Here is a 22,123-nt window from a genome sequence, read left to right on the forward strand (position 1 = left end):
CCGGATTTGGCCGGATTGGGGCCTCGGACGGGAGCTTACCTGTGATCTTGGTGCCGGCCTTCACTTCCTGAGGTACGCCCACTCCATACTCATTCTCCCCCATTACTCTGAAGTAATAGACGGCCCCTTCCAGCAGGTCCTCTACTTTGCAGGCCGGGGCGTGGCAGTTGGTGGTCACGGAAACCCAGGCCTTCTTGCTGGCCTCGCGCTTCTCCACGTGGTAGGCCTTGACGGCGTCGCCGCCGTCGTTGTCGGGGGCTTCCCACGTGAGAGCGGCCGAGTCCCGAGTGACCGCCGAAACCTTGACGTTGAGCGGGGGGCCCGGGGACTCCAGCACCTTGACGCTCAGCGGTATCGTGACCTCTCCCAAGTCGGAGGCGATGGTCAGGCGGTACTCTCCGGAGTCGTTCCTGCCCGAGTTTTCGATGGTCAGCGAAGCGTCGGAGTCGCTGGCCTCCGCGGTTCCCCTGGCCTTCAGTTCGGTGCCCTCCTTGGACCATACGGCCGAGGGAACGGGTTGACCCTTGAAGGGAACCTTGAGGGTGAAGGCCAGGCCGCGCTTCACCACCAGGACCTTGCGCGTCTCCACGTCGACGTCGAACGTGGGCGGCGCCGTCCTCTCGGTGGCGGCGGCGGCGTCCGAGCGCCGGCTGCGCACGCTGCTTCCCATTTTGTTGATGGCTTTGACGCAGAATTCATATTGGGCGGCGTTTTTTAGGCCGGTGACTGTCATCTCCAAGCTCTTGGTGAGCGCCATGGCTTCCAGCCATCTCTGCGGCTCTTCCTCCTCCTCTTCCTCCTCTTCATATCCTTCCCCCTCTTTGGCCAGCTTGCCTACGTAGTCCCTGTATTCCACGGCGTATCCCAGGACGGGGGCGCCGCCACTGTCGGCGGGCGCTTTCCAAACGATGGACACGCTGTCCCGGGTAGAGTGAACAATTTTGGGCTTGGAGGGTGCGGCGGGACCCGTCAAGGGGGCCAGGGCTCGGAAGGAGGCGGACAGTTCGCTGGGCGGGCTCAGACCGGCGGCGTTCTCGGCGTAGACCCTGAAGTCGTACTCGCAACCCCGGCGCAGCTTGGTGACCGAGGCGTGGCAGACGGCGATGAGATCCCGGTTGACGCGGATCCAGCGCATGGCCGTCTTCTCCCGGCGCTCCACCACGTAGCCGGCGACGGGGCTGCCGCCGTCGCTGGCCGGTCGGGCGCCACACCAGCCTCATGGAATCTCCGGCGACGTCGGTGACGTCGACGTCGAGCGGCGCGCCGGCCGGGGAGTACGGATCGGCCACCTTGACGGCGTGGCTCTCCAAGGTCTCGCCGATCCCGTGTTTGTTGACGGCCGAGACCCTGAAGACGTACTCGTTGCCCTTGAGCAGTCCCGTCACGGCGTGATAGGTTTTGGTCACGTCGTCCTTCATTAACGTCCAGGCCAGGCGGCTGGTCTCGTGCTTCTCCAGCACGTAGTGCGTGATGTCGGCGCCGCCGGCTTCTTGGGGCGGACCCCAGGACAGCGTGCATCCCTGGGCCGTCAGATCCGTCACCTGCAGCGGCCCGGCGGGGGGCCCCGGTTTGTCCAGGACCACGCAATGGATGGGCGTGCTGACCTTGCCGGCGATGTTCTGCAGCGTGAGGACGTAGCGGCCCGAATCTCCCCGGACGCAGTCCTTCACCGTCACCGAGGTGGCCGTGTCGGTGGAAAGGATCTGGATTCTGGCTCGGGGAAGCAGTTCGCCGCCGTCCTTGCACCAGGCCAGCACGGGGGCGGGGCGACCGGCCACGTCGGCCCGAATCTTCAGGGTCTCGCCGGCCTTGACCGACACGGTCTCCCGGTACTTGACGTCCATCACGATGCGGGGCAGCTCCACGTCGTCCTTGACGGCCACGGGTCCCGTGTGGTCGGAGGGCGGGCTCAGCAGGCCGGCCGCGTACTTGGCCACCACGCGGAAGTGGTACTGGGCGTTCTCCGTCAGGCCCGTCACCCGATAGTGCGTCTCGGGCACGTTGGTGAAGTTGCACCTGGTCCAGCGGCCCTCCGGGAGCTCCCTGCTCTCCACCACGTAACCGGACACCTTGGCGCCGCCGTCGTACTGGGGCTTGTCCCAAGACAGGGAGACGGAGCTTTTGCCCACGGAGGTGACCACGGGGGCGCCGGGGGGATCGCAGGGGTCCCGCGCCGCCACGGGCTCCGAGGCCTTGCTGACCTTGCCGATGCCGGCAATGTTTTGGGCGTAGACGCGGTACTCGTAGACGGCGCCCTCCTCCACCCCGCCCACCTTGTATTCCGAGTCCCGGATCATTCCCCTGTTCATCTTGGTCCAGAGGATGCTGGCGCGCTCCTTGCGCTCCAGGTGGTAGCCCAGGACGGGACTGCCGCCGTCGTAGACGGGTTCGTTCCAGGTGACCAGCATGTGAGACTTGGTGGCCAGCTTCACGGCGGGCGTGGAAGGCGGTCCGGGTTGCTTGAAGTGGTAGCGAGCGGTAATGGCGGGGGAGTCCACGTGCGCGCTCTTGCCGTAGCGGTTGACCGCGTAGATGCGGAACTGGTACTCCGCGCCGTGCACCAGGCGCACGGCCTTGTAGGCCGTCCGGGCCACGTCGCCCGCCGCCATCTGCCAGTCTTGCGTGTTGGTATCTCGCTTCTGCACCACGTAGTTGCTCACGCAGCAGCCGCCGTCGTATTCCGGCGGAGACCAGGAGAGCGAGATGCTGTCGGAGGTCACGGCGTCCACCCTGACGCCGGTGGGCGGGCTGGGCTTGTCCAGGACGACCAGCTGCAGGTGGGAGGTGGCCGTTCCCGCGCCGTTGGCCACGGTGATCTGGTACTCGCCCACGTGCTCCCGGCCGGCCTTGGTCAGGACGATCTTGGAGGAGGAGGCCCCGTTCACCACCGTCAGCGAGGTGGTCTGCTTGACGGGGAGGCCGTCCCTCTTCCACGAGACGGCGGGCTTGGGTCTGCCGCCGAAGGGAACCTCCACGGTCAAGTCGTCTCCGGCCTTCACGCTGTAAGCGGTGAAGGGCGGAGAGACGGAGGGCGGGATGGCCGCTTCCCTGACCAGGACGGGCAAGCCCAGCTCCCCGGGTTGACTCTTTCCCTTCTCGTTGATGGCCAGCACCCTGAAGAGGTAGCTCTGCTCGGCGGTGAGGTTGGGAACGGTGGCCTCCGTGGCCTTGACCGTGCAGGCCGTGCCCCACTTGTCGCCGCCCTTGGGCTTGAATTCCACGTAGTAGCAGATGACTTTACTGCCGCCGTCGTGGGCGCACTTGTCCCACGAGAGCGACACGCTGCTCTTGGTCACGTCGCTGAGGGCGACGTTGGCGGGCGGGAGGGGCACCTGGGACACCTTGACCTCCTCGGTCTCGGCCGAGGGACCCTGGCCGTACTGGTTGACGGCGCAGACGCGGAAGTAGAAGACGCCCCCCTCGGGCAGCTCTTGGATCTTGAAGCCGTTGGCCGTGCAGTTGCTGGCCACGGTGGTGTAGGCCTTGCGGATCGACTCCCGCTTCTCCACCACGTAGTTGGTGATTTTGGAGCCGCCGTCGGCCGCCGGGGCGTCCCAGGTCAGGGAATCCTTGGTCAACTCCTTCACGGCCAGGTTCTGGGGTGCGCCGGGCGTGTCCAAGACTCTCACGGCCACCACGGCGGACTTGGACCCGCCAGCGTTCTCCAGGGATAGCGAGTACTTGCCGCTGTCCCAGCGGTTGACGTTGTCCACCACCAGCATGGTGTAGGAGCCGGTGGAGTCGATCAGAGCGCGCTGGGCGAGAGCGCCGTCCACTTTCTGCCACTTGACGGCGGGCTGGGGCCTGTCCCTGATGGCCACGAACAGGCGCAGGGTGCCTCCGGCGCGCACCGACACCACCTTCCGCAGGTCGGCGTCCAGCTCCATCTCCGGCGCCTCCAGCCTGTCCACGGCCACCACCGTGCCGTGGACGTGGGCGGCCTCGCCCACGCCCTCGGAGTTGAGGGCGCACACGCGGAACTGGTATTCTTCTCCCTCCGTGACGTCGGCCACGGTCAGCCGGGTGGCCTGGATGCCGCAGGGCGGCGTGCACACGCGCCACTCCTTTTGGGCCGGCGCGTCCACCGCCGGGGCCACTTCCACCTCCTCCTCCGGCGACTCCGGCGGGGGCACGTACTGGCGCATCTCCACCACGTAGCCCTTGACGTAGGCCCCGCCGTCAGAGTCGGGTTTGGACCAGGAGAGCGAGACGGACGACTTGGAGTAGTCCGTCACTTTGGGGTGGCGAGGGGGTCCGGGGGGCTGGGTGGCGTCGCAGGCTCTGTAGAAGAGCGACGGCTCGCTGGGCTCTCCCACCCCGGCCCGGTTCTCGGCCGCCACCCGGAACTCGTAAAAGTGACGGGCGCTCAGTCCCGTGGCCGTGAAGAGCGTTTGGGTCAGTTTTTGTCTGTTGCACTTGGTCCAGCGCACGCCGTCTCGGTCGCGTTTCTCCAGGTGGTAGCCCAGGATGTCGGCCCCGCCGGTCTGTTCCGGGACGGCCCACGAAAGCAGCATGGAATCCTTGGTGATCTGGCCGGCCTCCGGCGTGCCAGGGGGGGCCCGGGGGCTTGTACGGGCTGCGGGCCACGAAGGGCTCGCCCGCCAGGTAGTCGCCCGTGCCGTACTTGTTGACGGCTCTGACTCGCAGCAGGTACTCGTTGCCCGCCAGCAGGTTGCTCAATCGGTGCTCAATCGTCTTGGTCTCCGCCGCCTGGCCCACGCCGTACTCGTTTTCGGCCATGACCCTGAAGTAGTAGGAGGCGCCTTCCGTCAGGTTCTCTACCTTGAAGGTGGTCTTTGCGCACTTGGCCGAGACGTTGGCGTAGGCCTTGCGGGTGGATTCCCGCTTGTCCACCACGTAGCTCTTGACTTTGGAACCCCCGTCGTTGGGCGGCGCCTCCCAGACGAGGGTGACCGAGTCCTTCCTCACGTCTTTCACCGCCAGGTTGAGCGGGGCCCCCGGCGTGTCCAGGACTTTGACGGCCACCGCTTCGGTGGCCGAGCCGCTGCCGTTGCTGAGGGTGAGCGTGTACTTCCCCGAATCGCACCGGTCGCAGGAGTCCACGGAGAGCTGGGTGAAGGTGGGGCCCTTTTCCACCACCGCCTTTTCGGTGGGGGTGCCCTGGTCCTTGGACCACTTCACCTCGGGGGCGGGCCTGCCCCTGAAGGGAACGTGTATCCTGAACGAGCCGCCGGCCTTCACGGATATTCCCTTGCGCAGCTCGGAGTCCAGGTGGATCTGAGGCGCCTCCAGCCTCTCTTCCGCTCTGGCGGTTCCCGGGAGGACGGCCGGCTCGCCCACACCGACCTTGTTGAGGGCGCACACTTGAATTCGATATTCCTGGCCCTCTTTCAGCCGGGGGATCTGGTATTTGTTGAGACGCAGGCCGGTCGGGGGGGGGGTGACCATGGTCCATTGCTCCGTCTCCGCCTTGCAGACCTCCACCAGGTAGCCCTGGACGGGGCTGCCCCCGTCCGACGGCGGCTTGCCCTAGGAGACGGTGATGGAGCTGGCCGTGGAGTCCACCACACTCACGTAGGCGGGGGAGCCCGGCCTCTACTTGGGATCGGCCGCCTTGTAGTAGGAGGTCGGCAGGGACGGCTCTCCCGAGCCCACCGCGTTCTCGGCGCTCACCCGGAACTCGTAGTCGTGGCCGGCGCTCAGGCCGGTGGCTCTGAAGGAGAGGTCCGTGACCTTCTGGCGGTTGCACCTGGTCCACTTGACGCCCGCCCTGTCCTTCTTCTCCACCACGTAGTTTGAGATCTGGCTGCCGTCGTCGGATTCCGGGGGGCTCCACCTGACGGTCATGCCGTCGCGAGTGATGTCGGCCACGTCCTCCACGTGAGGCGGACCGGGGAGTACGAAGGGAGTCTTGCAGAGCACGGGCTCGGACTCCAGGGGGCCGCCGGCGCCGTGCCGGTTGACTGCCGTCACGCGGAAAATGTATTCGTTGCCCTCCAGCAGGTTGGTGACCTTGTAGCAGGTGGCCGTGCAGGCGGGAGAAACCACCGTCCAGGCCAGACGGCTGGTCTCTCTCCTCTCGATGACGTAATGGGTGACGGGACAACTCCCGTCGGAGGAAGGCGGACGCCAAGCCAGCGAGCAGCGATCCTCGGCCACGCCGGCCACGTGAAGGGGTCCCCGGCAAGGACCGGGCCGGTCCAAGACGGAGACTTGGAAGTGCGCGCTTTGGCTGCCGGCCTGGTTGGTCAACTGGAGCGTGTAGGTGCCGCTGTCCTCCCTGGCCGCGTCTTTGACCAGGATCAGGGCGCGACTCTCCATGTTCTTGATGTCCAGCCTGAGGGTATTTTCCAGCGGCACTTCGCCCCTGAACCAGCGCATGGCCGGCGGGGGCTTGCCACCCACGTCGGCGTCCAGCTTGAAGGTCTCGCCGGCGTTCAGGACCACGGCCTTGGCGAAGGCGGGGTCCACGGAGAATGTGGGCGCCTCGGTGCCGTCGCCGGCCGTGATCGGCCCGCTGTTGTACGACGGCTTGCTGACGGTGCCGGCGGCGTTCTTGGCCGCCACCCTGAAGTCGTACTGGGAGTTCTCGCTGAGGCCCGTGGCGGTGAATTGGATCTCCGTCACGTTGGTGAAGTTGGCCCTCACCCAACGGCCCTCGGGCAGGTCGCACCTTTCCACCAGGTAGCCGGTGACGTTGCTGCCGCCGTCGTACTCGGGCTTGGTCCAGCGGATGACGATGGCGTCTTTGGTCACGTGGACGGCCCGGGGGATGCCGGGGGGGTCGCAGGGGTCCCTGGCCAAGCGGCCCTCCGAGAGCTTGCTGCAGCGTCCCACGCCGACAATGTTTTCGGCGTAGACCCGGTATTCGTACTCCACGCCTTCCTCCAGAGGGTGGCTCTTGTAGTCCGTCTGGCGGATGAGCGTCTTGTTGATCCTTCCTCTCCAGGTGGTAGCCCAGGACGGGAGTGCCCCCGTCCGAGATGGGCTCGTGCCACTCCACCACCTGGTGGTCTCTGGAGAGCGAAGTGACGAAGGGCGTGCCCGGCGGCCCGGGTTCCCTGTAGGGGTACCGAGCCACCACGGCGGGCGAGTCCAGGCCGTGACTCTTGCCGTGGCGGTTCTGCGCCACGATCCTGAACTGGTACTCGGCTCCGGCCTTCAGCCTGGGCACCTTGATGGTGGTCCTGGCGTAGTTGGCGTTGACGTTTTCCCAAGTGGTGCCGACGGTCTCTCTCTTCTGCACGATGTAGTTGGAAATCTGGCAACCGCCGTCGCGCTGGGGCGGAGCCCAGGACAGCGTCACGCTCTGCGTGGTGATCTCGTCGAACTTGACGGGGCCGGTGGGCTGGCCGGGTTTGTCCAGTACCACGATTTCCAGCGTGGCCTCCTTCTCGCCGGCCGGATTGGTGGCCCGGATGCCGTACATGCCTCCGTCGTCGGCCGCCGCCTCCTTGATGCTCAGACTGGTGTGGCTCTGCTCGTTGTGAATGTTGACTCTGGTGGTGAACTTGAGGGGCGCGCCATTCTTGGTCCACGCCACGGTGGGCTTGGGCCGCCCGAAGACGGGTACTCGGACCCGGAGGTCTTTGCCCACGTGGACGCTGTAGCTGCTGAAAGCCGGTCGCAAGTCGGGCTGGAACACCAAGTTCTTGGCGGCGATGTGGCCGGACAGGACCCGGGGCTGGCTCTTGCCCTTGTCGTTGATGGCCGTGACTCGGAAGAGGTACTCCTCTCCCGGGTTGAAATTGGAAACGGTGGCGGCCGTGCCCTTGTAGGTGTTGACGCCGGACCACTTCTCCTGACCCTTGAGCTGAACCTCCAACAGGTACTGGGCCACCCGGCTGCCGCCATCGTATTCGGGACGTTCCCAGGCCAGAGACACGCTAGTGTCGGTCTGGTCCGTCACGCTCAGGCTCCTGGGGGCCTGAGGCACCTCCGAGACCTTGAGCGGGTCCAGGGTGGCGGCGGGCGGGCCCACGCCGTGGGCGTTCTCTGCCAGGACGCGGAAGTAGTAACAGCAGCCCTCCTGCAGCGGCTCGATCTTGCAACAGAGCGCGTGGCAATTGGTGACCACGGCGGCGTAGGTTTTGCGCGTGCTCTCCCTCTTTTCCACAATGTAGTTCTTGACCTTGGAGCCGCCGTCCAAGAGAGGCGCGTCCCAGGCCAGCGTCACCGACTGGCTGGTGATTTCCTTCACGCTCAAGTTGACGGGTGCGCCGGGCGTATCCAGTACCCGCACCGCCACGCCGGCCGACTTGCTTCCGCTGGCGTTGACCGCCGTGACCGTGTATTTGCCGCTGTCCGTCCTGCTCGCGTGGTCGAAGGTCAACGCCGTGTAGCTGCCGGTCACTTCCACTTGAGCCCCGTCCTTCAGCGGCGCCTCGTCCTTGTCCCACCGGACGGCGGGGGCCGGTCTTCCCCGGACGGGGATGAAAAGTCGGAGCGTGAGTCTGGCCCGGACGCTCACGGTCTTCCGCAGTTCCGGATCGATGTCCAGGTCGGGTTGCTCCTCCCTCTCTTGGGCCACCACCACCCCGGTCACCTGGGCGGCCTCGCCGAGTCCGACCTTGTTGCTGGCGCACACTCTGAAGTGGTAAGCCCGATTCTCCGTCAGCTGGGCCACCTCAAAATTCGTCTTCTTGACACCGGTGGCCGGCGTGCACATGACCCAGTCCTCCTCGGGGGCCGACGCCTCGGTGGCTTCCGTCTGCGCCCCGCCGGTGGCGGCGCGGCGTTCCACCACGTATCCCTGGATCTCCGAGCCGCCGTCGCAGAGGGGCTTGCCCCACGACAGGAAGACGGAAGATTTGGTGGTGTCGGTCACTCTGGGATTCTGCGGCGGGCCTGAAGACGGGGTCCAGGGCTCGGTGGTAGACGGTGGCGGAACTGGGCCGGCCCACGCCGACGGCATTCTCGGCGGCCACCCTGAACTCGTAACTGTGACTTTCCAGGAGTCCCGTGATCTTGAAAGACAAATGCGGGACGGGGCCCCTGTTGCATCTGGTCCAACGCACGCCCTCTTTGTCGTGCTTTTCGATGACGTAGGTGGTGATGGGAGTGCCTCCGTGGTCAGTAGGGGCCTCCCAGGTCAGGAGCACGGAATCCTTCTTCACCTCCGAGACCTCCAAAGCTCTGGGCGATCCGGGGACCGTGTTGGGGTCTCTGATGGTGGCCAGCTCGGACAGGAGCGGCGCGCCGGCGCCGAACTCGTTGACGGCGTGCACTCGGAAGACGTACTCGTTGCCCTCCAGGAGCTTGGCAACGTCCAACCAGGTGTCGGCCACGTCGGACTCCACCACCGTCCAGACCAGCCGGCTGCTCTCTCTCCTCTCCACCACGTAGTGGCTAATCTTGCTGCCGCCGTCCTGGAGCGGCTCCCGCCACGTGAGGCGGCAACGGTCCTTGAGGATGTCCGTCGCGGCCAGGGGGCCCTGCGCCTGTCCCGGTCTGTCCAGGACCACCACCTTGACCGGGGTGGCCTTTTCACCCCCCGGGTTTTTCAGCAAGAGAGTATAGAGGCCTCCGTCGTGGAGTCGGGCTTCTTTGACGGCCAGGCAGGCGTGGGTGGCCGTGTTCCTGATCTCTCGGCGCGGGGTGTCGGCCACTTCCTGCCGGTCCTTCAGCCAGGCGATGGAGGGCGGGGGCTTTCCGTGAACGTCGGCGTCGATCTTGAAGCTCTCCCCCGCCTTCACCACCAGGGTCTGAGTGTACTGGGGGTCCATGCTGACGCGGGGGGGCCGGATGTCATCTCTGGCGGTGATGGGGCCGCTGCTGTAGGAGGGGAGACTGGAGACCCCGGCGGCGTTTCTGGCGATGACTCGGAACTCGTAGCGGCCGTCCGGAAGCAGTCCCGTGGCGGCGTACTCCGTCTCCGTGACGTTGGTGAAGTTGGCTTTGAACCAGCGTCCTTCGGGAAGCTCCTTCTTTTCCACCGTGTAGCCGGTGATCTTGGCGCCGCCGTCGTACTCGGGCTTGGTCCAGGCGATGCGGACCGAATGGCCGGTGATCTCGGTGGCCTCGGGCGCGCCCGGGGGGTCGCAGGGGTCTCTGGCCACCTGGCCCTCGGAGACTTTGCTGACTTTGCCCACGCCCACTATGTTCTCGGCGTAGACTCTGAACTCGTATTCCATTCCCGCCTCCAGGCCGGAGATCTTCGAGCTTTGCTCCTTGATAAGCAATTTGTTGAGTTTGACCCAGAGGATGCTGGTTCTCTCCTTGCGCTCCAGATGGTAGCCCAAAACGGCGCTGCCTCCGTCGCTGACCGGTTCGTTCCAGGTCACCACCATGCTGTCTTTGGTGGAGGAGGCCACGCTGGGAGTTCCCGGGGGGCCCGGGACTTTGTACGGGTACTGGGCCACGAGGCACTCGGACTGGAGGGCCGGACCTTTGCCGTAGCGGTTTTCCGCCGTGATCCGGAACTGGTATTCGGCGGCGGCTTTCAGGCGACAGGCTTTCACTTTGCACCTGGCCAGGTTGGCGGACACCAGGGTCCAATTGGTGGTGGAGGTGTCTCTCTTCTCCGCGATGTAGTTGTTGATGGTGCAACCGCCGTCGTACTCCGGCGGTCCCCAGGAGATGGTCACGCTGTACGAGGTGACCTCCTCCACCCGGATGGGACCCAGCGGCCGACCGGGCTTGTCCAGCACCACCACGGCGACCTGCGCGGTGGCCCGGCCCGCCGTGTTGACCAGGGCCACCCGGTACTCTCCGAAATCCTCCCCGCGGGCCTCCTTGATGGCGAGGGTCAGCAGGGTTTCCGAGGCGGCAAAGTTGACGCGGGTGGTCCTCTTGAGCGGTTGGCCGCCACGGTGCCAGGAGAGCACCAGAGGGTCAGGTCTTGGCCCGCCAACACGCTGAAGGTGTGGAAGGGCGTCTTGACGACCGGCGCCGTCACCAGCTCCTTCACGATGACGGGGACGCCGATCTGACGGGAGCTCGGCGTCCAAGTCAAGCTCCGGCGGGAGGAGTCGGTCCTCGGCCCTGGGCCGGCCGGGCACGCCGGCCGCCTGGCCCATCCCCTCGCCGTTGACGGCCGAGATGTTGATCTTGTACTCGGCGTCCTCCGTCAGATTGATCAGGGTGAAGGAGGTGGCCAGTAGTCCCTCCTTGGGCGTGGCGATTCGCCAATCCTCCGCCTCCTCCTCCTCCTCTTTGCCGGCGGCGGGGACGCAGCGCTCCACCACGTAACCGGTGATGTCGGAGCCGCCGTCGTAGGCGGGCTTGTTCCAGGCCACGGTGATGGACGAGCTGGTGGTGTCCAGAACTCTGGGGTTGCAGGGGGGCCCCGGTTTGTACAGGGCGTCGCTGGCCTTGTACAGAGGGCTGGAGGGGCTGGACGGGCCCACGCCGGCGGCGTTCTCCGCACTGATCCGGAATTCGTATTCGTGTCCGGCCACCAGGCCCGTGGCCTTGAACTGCAGGTCTTTCACCTTCCTCTTGTTGCACTTGACCCAGCGCAGGCCCTGCCGGTCTTTCCTCTCCACGTGATAGTTGTCGACGGGCGCCCCGCCGTCGCTCTCGGGCGCCTGCCAGCTCACCAGCATGGAATCCTCGGCGGTGGCGGCCACCAGCGGGTTCCGGGGCGCGTCGGGGACCCGGTACGGGTCGTCGGCCAGAACGGGCTCCGAGTCCAGGGGCTCGCCGCTGCCGTATTTGTTGAGCGCCCTCACTCTGAAGATGTACTCGTTTCCCTTGAGGAGCTTGCCCACTTTGAGCTGGGTGTCCCGCAGGTGGGAGGCCGCCTCGCTCCACAGCAGTCTGCCGGATTCCCGCTTCTCCACCGCGTAGCCTTCGATCTGGGAACCGCCGTCGTCGGCGGGCGGGGCCCACGTCAGCAGGCAGTCGTCGGCCGTGACCCGGCCGACGGCCAGGGGTCCCAGCGGCGGGCCGGGCCTGTCCAGTACTTTGACCCTGAAGACGTGCTTGCAGAAGCCGCCGGCGTTGGCGGCCGTCAAGAGGAATCCTCCTCCGTCGGCCCGGACAGAGTCCTTGTTGGTCAGCGTGGAGGTCAGCTCGCCGTGCTTGACGTCCAGCTTGAAGGTGTTCTCCACTTCCTTTTGGTTCTTGGTCCAAGTCAGGCGGGGGGCGGGTCGCCCGGCTACGTCGGCGTCCAGCTTGAAGGACTCCCCGGCCTTGACCAGGAGCACGTCCTTGAAGACGGCGTCCACCATGATGCGCGGCTCCACCACGTCGTCCTTGCAGGCCACGGGCTCCGAGGGCTCCGACGGGGTGCTCACGGCTCCGGCAGAGTTCCTCGCCGTCACGCGGAACTGGTAGAGGGCGTCGCGGGTCAGTCCGCTGACGGTGAAGGCGCTCTCCGTGACGTTGGTGAAGTTGGCCTTCGTCCAGCGACCGGCGGGCAGTTCTCGCCTCTCCACCGTGTAGCCGGTGATCTTGAATCCGCCGTCGTACTCGGGCTTGGTCCAGGCCACGGTGACGGCGTTGTCGGTGACCGAGGTGGGCACGGGCGCGCCCGGGGGGTCCACCGGGTCACGATGGGCTCCGAGGCCTTGCTGGCCTTGCCGATGCCGGCCTTGTTCTCCGCCATGACGCGGAACTCGTAGGCGGCGCCGTCCTCCAGGCCGCTGGACTTGAGGAGGTTCCCTTTGACCAGACCCAGGCTGATTCTCTGCCACGTGATGCTGCTCCGCTCCTTCCTCTCCACGTGGTAGCCGGCCACTTGGTCCCCGCCGTCGGACACGGGCTCGTTCCAGCCGACGGTTATGGAGTCCTTGGTGAAGGCCACCACTCGGGGCGTGCCGGGCGGTCCCGGAACTTTGAAGGGGTAGGCGGCCACCACCGACTCGGAGGTTATGGCCGGGCCCACGGCGTAGCGGTTTTTGGCCCTGACCCGGAACTGGTACTCCGAGCCCGTGGTCAGGCGGGTGGCCTTGAAGGTGGTGCGGATGGCGGCGGAGGTCAGCTCGCTCCAAGTCTGCGTGGCGGTGTCTCGGATCTCCAGCACGTAGTTGTTGATGGGGACGCCGCCGTCGTTTTCCGGCGCGTCCCAGGCGAAGACGCAGTAGGTGCGGGAGATTTCCGTGATGAGCACGGGTCCCTTGGGCGGGCCCGGGACGTCGTGCACTCTGATCCACACGTTGTCGCTGACGGTACCCGCCAGGTTCTTGGCCGTCACGGCGTAGGTGGCGCTGTCGGCCCTGGTGCATTCCTTGACGCTGAGGACCACGGTGGCCGGGGTGCGCTCCACGTTGGTCCTCTGGGTCAGCTTCAGGGCGCCGCCGTCCTTCTGCCAGCTGACGGCCGGCCTGGGGCGTCCGGCCACGGGAATCTCCACCCTGATGTCCTCTCCGGCCCGAGCCACCACGGTGGCCTGGCAGAGGGCGCGCAGGTCCAGGTCGGGCGGGGAGGAGGAATCCCGGACGAGCACGGGCTTGCTCTGGCGGGGGGCGCTCCTGCCCGAGTAGTTGACGGCCATCACGCGGAAGGTGTATTCCTCCTTCTCGTTGAGGTTCTTGACGGTAAAGTCCATGCCTCTCAGGCTGCTGACGTGGGCCCACTGATCGGTGCCCCTCTTCTGGGCTTCCAGGACGTAGCCCGTCAGCCGGCTGCCTCCGTCGTGCTTGGGTTTGGTCCAGGCCAGGCTGACCGAGTTCTTGGTCACGTCCACGGGCACGATGCTCGCCGGGGAGCCCGGCGCCTGCGAGGCGCGGATGGGATCGGGGGTCTCGGCGCCTTCGCCCACGCCGTACTCGTTCTCGCCGTAGACGCGGAAGTAGTACTCGCAGCCCTCGCCCAGATCGCCCATCCTGACCCGGGTGGTGGGGCAGTGGGTCACCACGGTGGCGAAGGCCTTGCGTGTGGACTCCCTCTTCTCGATAATGTGATTGGTGACCTTGGTGCCGCCGTCCACCAGCGGCATCTCCCACTCCAGGACGATGGATTCCTTGTACACGCCCGCCGCTTTGAGGTTGAGCGGCGGCCCGGGCGAATCCAGCACTCGGACGTGAATATCGCCGCTCTTCTTCCCCGCCGAGTTCTCCAGGGTCAGCTGGTATCTGCCGGCGTCCGTCCGGACGCTCTCGGGAATCAGCAGCATGGTGTAGGACTCGGTGCTGTCGATGACGCCGCGGGGCACGGTGGCGCCCTCCTTGCTCCAGGCCACGGTGGGCGCGGGACGTCCCCCGATGGGCACAAAGAGGCGCACGGGGCATCCGGCCCTGACCACCAGGGTGCGCCTCAGCTCGGCGTCCAATTCCAGGTCCGGCTGGGCGGCGCGCTCCGCCACCTCCACCAGTTCCGCCGTTTGGGCCGCTGGGCCCGTACCCTTGGGGTTGACGGCCCTAATCCGGAAGTGGTATCTGCCGGCGTTTTCCAGTCCGGGCATCACGAACTCGGTGATTCTCAGGGGGGACAAGGGCGCCGTGTCCTTGATCCATTCCTCCGCGCCTTCTTTGCGGTGCTCGATCACGTAGCCGGTGACGTGGAGCCCGCCGTTGTCCAGTGGTTTTCCCCAATTGAGAGTGGCCGTGGTCTGGCCGGTGTCCGTCACCCTGGGGTTGACGGGCGGACCGGGAACATCTGCCGCCGGGAGGAGTGGAAGATTAGCGACGGCGCGGACATTTTTCCATTGGGCATTTTGCCCGGCCGGGCGGGCCTCGGTTACGACTCACAGGTGGCGACGACGGTGGTGACCGGTAGCGAGGGCTCGCCGGGCTCCCCGTAGCCGGCTTTGTTCCCGGCCGAGACGCGGAACTCGTACTGCAAGCCTTCGGTCAGGCCGGTCACGGCGTAGCTCAGCTCGGTCAGCGACTTCTTGGAGGCCCTGAGCCACCTGCTGCCCTTCTTCTCCTTCTTCTCCACGGCGTAGCCGTAGATGTCGCCGCCGCCGTCGTCGGCCGGCCTCCTCCACGTCAGCGTCACCGAGTGTCCGTCGACCTCTAGGATCTCGGGCTTGGACGGCGGGCCGGGAGGACCTGGGAAAAGGGGCGCCTCGGCTTTCAGTGACACACCGGGGCCAGATACGTGCGGGCGGTAACCCAAGCGCCACTCACCAAACCTATCCACCATCTTGACGGGCCGGGAGTGAGCCGCCTCGCCGGCGCCGTACTGGTTGACGGCCGACACTCGGAAGATGTACTCGTTGTCCTGGATGAGTTTGGTGGCCACGTAGTGGCACTCCGGCACCTCCTCCTCCAGAATGGTCCAGAGGAGGCGGCCGTTTTCCCGCTTCTCCAGCTTGTAGTGCTTGATGGGCGAGCCGCCGTCCTCGGGGGACGGCGCCCAGCTGAGGGTGACCTTCTCGGAGGAGACGCTGGCGCAGTGGATGGGGCCGGGGGCGGCGGGGACGTCTAAAACTTTCACCTTGACCGTTTCCTCCTTGACGCCGAAGGGGTTGCTGGCCGTGATGACGTAATCCCCAGAGTCCTTCCTGGAGGCGTATTTGACGGAGAGAGTGGACGAGGTGGCCGTCTGCTCGATGTGGACCACTTCGGAGGGCTTCAAGTCCTTTCCTCCCTTGGACCAGCGCGAGGCCGGCGGCGGCTTGCCCAGAATGCCGGTGGCCGTGATCACCGCCGTTTCGCCGGCTCTGACCGTCACCCCGGCCTCCCTCACCTGAGCGTCGATGAGGATGGTGGGGGCGGCTTTGGACGGGAAGGGAAAAAGGGGGTCACGATTCGCCGTCCGGAGAGTGCCGGTCGGCCGGCCGGCCAGTCCGACTCACCGTATTCGTCCACGCAGACGATGGTATCCGTCTGCTCGGACGGCGGACTGAGGGCTCCGGCGGCGTTCTTGGCCCGGATTCGGAATTCGTATTTGCAGCCCTCTTGGAGTTGGGTGACGGTGTAGGCGGGCTCCACCACGTTGCCGCTGTTGCTCTTCACCCAGATCTTGGAAGGAAGGTCCCGCCTCTCCACGATGTAGCCCGTCAGCCTGTGGCCGCCGTCAAACTGCGGCTCCGCCCACTGGAGGGTCACCGCGCTTCTGGTGACGCTAACGGGTTGGGGTTTGCCCGGAGCGTCTGGACACACACACACGGCGACGCGTTTAGCCGGAAGGACAATAGCGGCAGTTTAGGCCGACTGGGCTCACTCACCGATGGGATCCAGGGCCACGGCGGGCTCGGTGGGCGGACTGGGTCTGCCGATGCCAGCCAAGTTGATGGCCGTGACCCTGAATTCGTACTCCAGGCCCTCGGTCAGCCCCGTGGCCTTGTGTTCCTTCATTCTCAGGGCGGTGGGACTGGAGCGCTTCCACAACATGCTGTTCCTCTCCTTGAACTCCACGTGATACCCTGTGCGACCAGTTGAAACGTGTCAGAGGGTCAGACGGGCGACGTGCGGCACGGCCGGGGGCCAAACCGCGGCGTGGCCCTCGGCAAATACTCGCGAGGTGATCTGTGGCATTACTCGTGTACAGTTAGCGTATTGTATGTTTAGCATTTTTCAGATGACTCGGTTAAAACAAACAACTGCCAAGCCTACCGAGGCAACCCACGCGGCGCAATGCGACAGTCCCGCCATTAAATGGCATTTAGGTGTCACGTTGTGGGTACCCACGCAGGACTAGATTTTCCACCTATCAACGCAAATAGCAACGGAGGGGCTGCCAAAGAAAGGAGCGCCACTAGGCCGCAAGCCGGCCCAAATTCTGCCGGTGGCACGCTACCTGTTATGGGTGAGCCGCCGGTCTTCCTGGGGTCGGACCAGGCCAGGTAGGCCGAGTCGTGACGCATGCTCACGACCTGCGGCGGAGGCGGGGAGTCGGGCACGTCTGGAGGAAGAAAAAACACAGAGAGGCTCTCAGGGGCCGGCCCTCAAAGTCAAGTTCAGGGGAGCCGAGGGAAAGAAGAACTCACCGAAGGGATGTTTGGCCACCACGGGCTCCGACTTAAGTCCCTCGCCCACGCCGTACTTGTTCTCGGCGCAGACGCGGAAGACGTATTCCGTGCCCTCGTGGAGAGCCGTCACCCTGAAGGCATTCTTGTCCACCGCCGAGGAGAAGGTCACCCACATGTTGGTGACCGAGTCGCGCTTTTCCAGGATGTAATTGGTGATCTCCGAGCCCCCGTCGTCTTTGGGGGCGGCCCACTTCAGCGTGGCCCCGTCGGCCGTCACGTCCTTGAACTTGACCGGTCCCACGGGGATGCCGGGCTTACCCACCACCCTGCAAACAAGACAGACCGTGGTCAGCGAATGGCCAGCGCAAGGCCAGCGCAAGGCCAGCGCACAGGCGTGGCGGCGAGGAGGAGTTTCCTCCGACCCGTTACCTGATAAAGACGGTGGTCTCCTTGCTGCCGGCGCTATTCCTCAGGGCGACGGTGTACTTGGAGGCGTCGCTCCTCTGGCAATCCCTGATCAGAAGCGTGGTGTTGACCGCCGAGGATTCGGCGCAAACGCGGCCGCCGTCGCTCAAGTCTTCCTCCTCGCCCTTCTTCCAGGACACCTTGGGGGTGGGCTTCCCCGCAATGGGAATTTTCAGGCGCACCATTAACCATAACCCAAACCATAACCCAAACCATAACCCAAACCATAACCCAAACCATAACCCATACCATAACCCAAACCCTAACCCAAACCATAACCCTAACCCAAACCATAACCCGAACCCAAACCATAACCCTAACCCAAACCATAACCCTAACCCAAACCATAACCAGATTCCCAACCATAACCATAACCCCAACCAAAACCATATTCCCAACCATAGCCATAACTCCAACCATATCCCCAACCATAACCCTAACTGATAAGCCCAACCATAACACCAACCATAACACCAACCATAACCCCAACCATAACCCAAACCCTAACCCCAACCCCTAACAATAACCCTAACCCTAACCCAAACCATAACCCCTAAGCCCTAACAATATCCCTAACCCAAACCATAACCCCTAACAATAACCCTAACCCAAACCATAATCCCAACCCCTAACAATAACCACAACCCAAACCATAACCCCTAACCCCTAACAATAACCCTAACCCAAACCATAACCCCAACCCCTAACAATAACCCTAACCCAAAACCTAACCCAAACCATAACCATAACCCCAACCATAACCATAACCATAACCCAAACCATAACCCCTAACCCCTAACAATAACCCTAACCCAAACCATAACCCCAACCCCTAACAATAACCCTAACCTAAACCATAACCCCAACCATAACCATAACCCAAACCATAACCCCTAACAATAACCCTCAACCAAACCATAACCCCAACCCCTAACAATAACCCTAAACCAAAACCTAACCCAAACCATAACCATAACCCCAACCATAACCATAACCATAACCCAAACCATAACCCCTAACCCCTAACAATATCCCTAACCCAAACCATAACCCCTAACAATAACCCTAACCCAAACCATAACCCCAACCCCTAACAATAACCATAACCAAAACCATAACCCCTAACCCCTAACAATAACCCTAACCCAAACCATAACCCCAACCCTAACAATAACCCTAACCCAAAACCTAACCCAAACCATAACCATAACCCCAACAATAACCATAACCCAAACCATAACCCAAACCATAACCCCTAACCCATAACAATAACCCCAACCCCTAACAATAACCCTAACCTAAACCATAACCCCAACCATAACCATAACCCAAACCATAACCATAACCCAAAACATAACCCCTAACCCCTAACAATAACCCTCAACTATACCATAACCTCAACCCCTAGCAATAACCCTAACCCAAACCATAACCCCAATCATAACCATAACCCAAACCATAACCCCTAATCCCTTACAATAACCCTAACCCAAACCATAACCCCAACCCCTAACAATAACCCTAACCTAAACCATAACCCCTAACCCCTAACAAGAACCCTAACCCAAACCATAATCCCATCCATAGCCATAACCCCTAACAATAACCCAAACCATAACCCAAACCATAACCCAAACCATAACCCAAACCATAACCCAAACCATAACCCAAACCATAACCCAAACCATAACCCAAACCATAACCCAAGCCATAACCCAAGCCATAACCCAAGCCATAACCCAAGCCATAACCCAAACCGTAACCCAAACCGTAACCCAAACCGTAACCCAAACCGTAACCCAAACCGTAACCCAAACCGTAACCCAAACCGTAACCCAAACCGTAACCCAAACCGTAACCCAAACCGTAACCCAAACCGTAACCCAAACCGTAACCCAAACCGTAACCCAAACCGTAACCCAAACCGTAACCCAAACCGTAACCCAAACCGTAACCCAAACCATAACCCAAACCATAACCCAAACCATAACCCAAACCATAACCCAAACCATAACCCAAACCATAACCCAAACCATAACCCAAACCATAACCCAAACCATAACCCAAACCATAACCCAAACCATAACCCAAACCATAACCCAAACCATAACCCAAACCATAACCCAAACCATAACCCAAACCATAACCCAAACCATAACCCAAACCATAACCCAAACCCTAACCATAACCCTAACCCGAACCCAAACCATAACCCAAACAATAACCCTAATCCAAACCATAACCCAAACACAAACCATAACCCTAACCCAAACCATAACCAGATTCCCAACCATAACCATAACCCCAACCAAAACCATATTCCCAACCATAGCCATAACTCCAACCATATCCCCAACCATAACCATAACCCTAACTGATAACCCCAACCATAACACCAACCATAACCCAAACCCTAACCCCTAACAATATCCCTAACCCAAACCATAACCCCTAACAATAACCCTAACCCAAACCATAATCCCAACCCCTAACAATAACCATAACCCAAACCATAACCCCTAACCCCTAACAATAACCCTAACCTTAACCATAACCCCAACCATAACCATAACTCAAACCATAACCATAACCCAAAACATAACCCCTAACCCCTAACAATAACCCTCAACCAAACCATAACCCCAACCCCTAACAATAACCCTAACCCAAACCATAACCCCAATCATAACCATAACCCAAACCATAACCCCTAATCCCTAACAATAACCCTAACCCAAACCATAACCCCAACCCCTAACAATAACCCTAACCTAAACCATAACCCCTAACAAGAACCCTAACCCAAACCATAATCCCATCCATAGCCATAACCCCAACCATAACCATAACCCAAACCATAACCCCCAACCCCTAACAATAACCCTAACCCAAACCATAACCCAAACCATAACCCAAACAACCATAACCACGTGCTGCCAGAGGACCTCGGCACGCCCGGTGAATACCTTGTTGAAGACAGGCAGGCCTCGGTTCACCTTGTTGGCCAAAGTGGCAAAGGACCTGTGGGGAGGGGGGAGGGGGGGAGATGTCGGTTCCAACTTTCCTGGAAAACAGACGGATAGACGGCCTCCTGGCACGCCTACCGGGAATCGTCCTGGTCTTTAGATTTTTCGTCTGACAACAACTCGTCCCACTCTGGATGACAAAATGGGGAAAAAAGTGCTATATATCACATATAAACCGAAAGCCTTTTAATGACCGACTTTCTGGTAAACGTCCCAGACAAGACCGGCAGGCCGGCCCTCTCGGTTAAAAATGGACTGAACATCTGCCAATTACCGACTCTAATCTTGCCTTGGCTGGCTCCAAAATGGAAAAAAATAACATCGTGTACATTTAAGTTTCAATTACTCACGTTTCACTGTATTCCACCACCCCATCAAACTGTCCGTATCCTGTGAAGAAGAAAGGAAGGAAGGGCGTAAGTGAGACGGGACGGAAAGAGGCGGCGGCTGAGGGAGAGCGAGAGTGAGCGAGAGAGAGAGCGAGAGAGAGTGAGAAAGAGCGAGAGAGAGTGAGAGAGAGCGAGAGAGAGCGAGAGAGAGCGAGAGAGAGCGAGAGAGAGCGAGAGAGAGCGAGAGAGAGCGAGAGAGAGCGAGAGAGAGCGAGAGAGAGCGAGAGAGAGCGAGAGAGAGCAAGAGAGCAAGAGAGCAAGAGAGCAAACGAGAGAGAGAGAGAGAGCGCGGGAGCAAACAAGAGAGAGAGAGAGCGCGGGAGAAAACGAGAGAGAGAGAGCGCGAGAGCAAACGAGAGAGAGAGAGAGAGAGCGAGCGCGAGAGCAAACGAGCGCGAACGAGAGCGAGCGCGCGCGAGCGAGCGGAACGGGCGCGCGCGAGAGCGAGCGGGCGCGAGTGCGAACGGGCGGCCGCGAGAGCGAACGGGCGGGTGCGAGTGCGAACGGGCGGGCGCGAGAGCGAACGGGCGGGCGCGAGAGCGAACGGGCGGGCGCGAGAGTTATGGTTGAGAGCGAGAACGAGCGCGAGAACGAGCGCGAGAACGAGCGCGAGAACGAGCGCGAGAACGAGTGCGAGAGAAAGAGAAAAAAACAGAGAAAGAAGAGGAAGAGGAAGAAGAAGAAGAAGAAGAAGAAGAAGAAGAAGAAGAAGAAGAAGAAGAAGAAGAAGAAGAAGAAGAAGAAGAAGAGGATGAAGAAGTGGAAGAAGAAGAAGAAGAAGAAGAAGAAGAAGAAGAAGAAGAAGAAGAAGAAGAAGAAGAAGAAGAGGAAGAAGAAGAAGAAGAAGAAGAAGAAGAAGAGGAAGAAGAAGAAGAAGAAGAAGAAGAAGAAGAAGAAGAAGAAGAAGAAGAAGAGGAAGAAGAACAAGAGGAAGAAGAACAAGAGGAAGAAGAACAAGAGGAAGAAGAACAAGAGGAAGAAGAACAAGAGGAAGAGGAACAAGAAGAAGAGGAACAAGAAGAAGAGGAACAAGAAGAAGAAGAAGAGGAAGAAGAGGGAGGGGAAGAGGGAGGGGAAGAGGGAGGGGAAGAGGGAGGGGAAGAGGGAGGGGAAGAGGGAGGGGAAGAGGGAGGGGAAGAGGAGGGAGAGGGGGGGAAGAGGAGGGAGAGGGGGGGAAGAGGAGGGAGAGGGGGGAAGAGGAGGGAGAGGGAGGGAAGAGGAGGGAGAGGGGGGAAGAGGAGGGAGAGGGGGGGAAGAGGAGGGAGAGGGGGGGAAGAGGAGGGAGAGAGGGGGGGAAGAGGAGGGAGAGGGGGGGAAAGAGGAGGGAGAGGGGGAGAAGAGGGGGGAGATGGGGGGAAGAGGAGGGAGAGGGGGGGAAGAGGAGGGAGAGGGGGGGAAGAGGAGGGAGAGGGGGGAAGAGGAGGGAGAGGGGGGAAGAGGAGGGAGAGGGGGGGGGGGGAAGAGGAGGGAGAGGGGGGGGG

At 62.2% G+C, this 22,123-nt stretch overlaps 1 pseudogene; it reads right to left on the reverse strand.

Moving 5' to 3' along the window:
• The window catches only part of LOC144213931 (titin-like), a 43,479-nt pseudogene extending 26,067 nt beyond the window's left edge, over positions 1-17,412 (reverse strand).
• Positions 17,413-22,123: the final 4,711 nt, after the last annotated feature.

This window comes from Stigmatopora nigra, chromosome 20 (assembly GCF_051989575.1).
Source record: "Stigmatopora nigra isolate UIUO_SnigA chromosome 20, RoL_Snig_1.1, whole genome shotgun sequence".
Lineage (NCBI taxonomy): Eukaryota > Metazoa > Chordata > Actinopteri > Syngnathiformes > Syngnathidae > Stigmatopora > Stigmatopora nigra.